This window comes from Micromys minutus, assembly GCF_963924665.1.
Source record: "Micromys minutus genome assembly, chromosome: 1".
In the NCBI taxonomy this organism is placed as follows: Eukaryota; Metazoa; Chordata; class Mammalia; order Rodentia; family Muridae; genus Micromys; species Micromys minutus.
Window position 1 is genome coordinate 240577632 of NC_137969.1, and position 3033 is coordinate 240580664.

Here is a 3033-nt window from a genome sequence, read left to right on the forward strand (position 1 = left end):
TGGCTTATGCAAACAAGTGATTTCTAAGACACCAGGTGTGACACAGTTATCCACGGCCATCATTATTGGGCTCGAGCTTCACCACAAAATCCACAAAAAGGGCGAAGTACAGATAATGTACTCCGGGGAAGGAATCAAAAGCAGTTAAGACATTCTACTTAGAAAATAAATTATTTTCCCATATACTAAATAATAATAAAAAAATATATCTACTCTGCCTCCCCTGAATAAACGAAATGCTTTTCTAGGTTAGGTGAGAAGTGAGAGCTCCTGCAATATTTACAACAAATCTTAAAACACCAACTGTAGAATTTATTCTCCAGTAAGAAGTAAAATACTACCGTTGCTCTGTCTGCAGCTACTTTAAACTCCACCTTTTCCTTTAGATGAGCAGCTGTCTATTCATATGCATCCCGGGTCTTTGCTCTTCATGTACAGGCATGCTACTTTTGGAAAGGCAAGCTCAGACGCTAACCCCTTATTTAAAAAGAAACAAAAAACAAAAAGCAAAAAAAAAAAACCAACTAAAAACACAAAACTGTGGCAGTTTTTGAAATACAGTTAATAATTTAGAGCCCAATTCTTAATAAAACAAGCTAAGTGTGAATCAATTTTGACCAGTAACCCTAGCAGATAAACTCTGCATGGACCTCCATTATACAATTAAGCCTACAATAACTTAACCCAAAGTGACAACAACTGTGGGAGACTGATGATGTCATCCCACTGCATGTCACAATGCAGCAGAGGCTTTCTTTGACAAGCTATGCTGTTTCCTTTACACAAATACACTGTCCTTCCTCATTAGGAGCCTCCGGAGAGCAAACATAACTGGAGTTTGACATGATTGTCAGGAAGCTAGTTTCTTAGCTCTACTTAGCTGTGTGATTCCTATGGTCTCTAACAGGATACCGAGAGATTTCTGTAGAGACAACACAAAATGGCTACTGTGACCAGGCTAAGCCATGCACTAAATAGCAGTAAGCAGAATCAGACACACTCTTCTGCAGACATCAAGAGAGGGTTGATATACTCGAAACCTTCCAATGCAGACTGATCAGTCTTCCTCACGATGTCATCATCATCTGGAGTGAGCTGGACAGGTTCATTAGTAAACTGGGAATCAAAGTTATCCAAACCAAATTCTCCAGAAATGTTTGGTTTAAAGGGCGGTACCACCTGCTTTTGCTCCATCGTGTCCCAATCCACATTTTGGAAGAATGGGTGTCCTTGAATGTCAGCAAATCCAGTTTGAGGTTGACAACCCAATCGTTCCTTTGGGTCCTTGGTGAGAAAACTCTTCAGCACACTAGCTGCTTTTACAGACAGAGAACGTGGTATGGGAATCTGTTTTTCCAAAATGACTGGGAATAGATAATCCTCCATGTTTTGGTCAGGATTGTCAGAACTGCCAACTGTATCAAATGGAGACCTTCTCGCCATCATTTCAAACATAAGAACTCCAAGAGCCCAGCAGTCAACACTGAAGCCATAATCTTCTCCTCTTAAGATCTCAGGAGCAAAGTAATTGGGAATAGTGCAGAAAGCGCTGGTTGTGTCTCCAGGACGTAATCCTTCCTTAGGCATGCCGTAGTCAGTGAGTTTGATGTGCCCTTCAGAGTCCAGCAGTACATTGTCCAACTTCAAATCTCTATAAATTATCCCACGCTCATGAAGATAATTTAGTGCTAGACTGATTTCTGCCGAGTAAAACCCAGCATGCTCTTCGGGAGGTTTTCTTTGTCTGTCGCTGCATGTGAAACATGAGATACCCTCCATTTACACACTCTATGACAAAAAACCAACCTGCTTTCCGGCTGGAAGCCAGAAGGCAGCCCAACAAGGAAAGGGTGATTGGAGGCCTGCTCAAACACATGCTTCTCTGTGTGCACCCAATCAATATCCTCATCGTCACTGATGAGCTCTTTCTTCATAACTTTCATCGCATAAATGAGATCTGTCTTTTTTTTTTTCTTTAATCGAACAAACAACACTTTGGTATAACTTCCTCTCCCTATAACTCGGAGCAAATGGAAATCCTGAAGACCCAGACTCGATGACGCTTGACCACTCTCCCTGGTGTCCATTGCCTCCTTTTCTTCACCGACTTGGTCCAAACCCTCAAGACTTGACGGATTATATGGAATTACTGTCTCTGTGTGGTCTGAATGCATGGATGACTGGTCCATTGGCATCATGGGTTCCGGTGGCAAAGAATGCCGCCCACACTCAATTGTGACAAGCTTGTGGCACTTCTTATGAACCAGCAGTTTGCAGTTGATGCACTTATATCTTTGGCATGCAAGTCCCCAGATCCCGTCTGTGCAGATGGCACAGCGCGTATCTTCCCCCGTGCAAGGCATTCCAGGACGCTCTGGTACACACGGGAATACATGGAACAAGAGTTCAGAATCCTTGTTCAGCTCATACAGCCTGAAAGCCTCTTCCACTCCAACTGAGAAGACACTGTAGAAAAGGGTCTCCTTCCTCGTCTATCCATTTCACGGTGAATGGCTGTTCATTGTCAAAAGAACACATATCTCGAACCTCACTGCAGAGTCCCTCAGAGGAGATGGAAGGTTCAAAGGGTGTTATCATAATATCCCCGCGGTAGTAGGCTTTCACCCGGACCTGGTGGGAATGGTCCCCGTGTGGGACACGGTGCTGCTGTCCCTCTGGGTCTGCATCTCCTCACTCCCCTGCCTCGCCGCTGGAGGCCGAGAGGGTCGGGGCAGCACGGGCACCGCCAGGGTCTCAGCCTCCCGACCCTTTCGGGAGGCCGTGGCCACCCGCTCCGCCGACCAACACCTTAGTTAAAACTTTTAGTGATGAAAATTGAGCACTATTTTCTGAAAGCTCACATTCCCACTAGCATGAACGAGCAGTGCCTTCTTCATGCTAAGGACATAAAGAGAATAGAAAAATGTAAAGTGGGGAAAAAAGTGCCTTCAAAACTATTTTTTAAATTTGTCTAAAAACGTGTAATACTGTGGCAAGAGTAGAAACATACATCTTGTTATGCATGTTTTTTAA

General features: G+C 43.9%; 1 pseudogene across 1 annotated transcript; it reads right to left on the reverse strand.

Annotated features, from left to right (window-relative positions):
* Nucleotides 1-990: 990 nt before the first annotated feature.
* On the reverse strand, nucleotides 991-2687 carry LOC308421952 (protein kinase C iota type-like; annotated as a pseudogene). The gene has a single exon. The product of its transcript is annotated as a protein kinase C iota type-like (transcript).
* Between the last annotated feature and the right edge of the window lie 346 nt (nucleotides 2688-3033).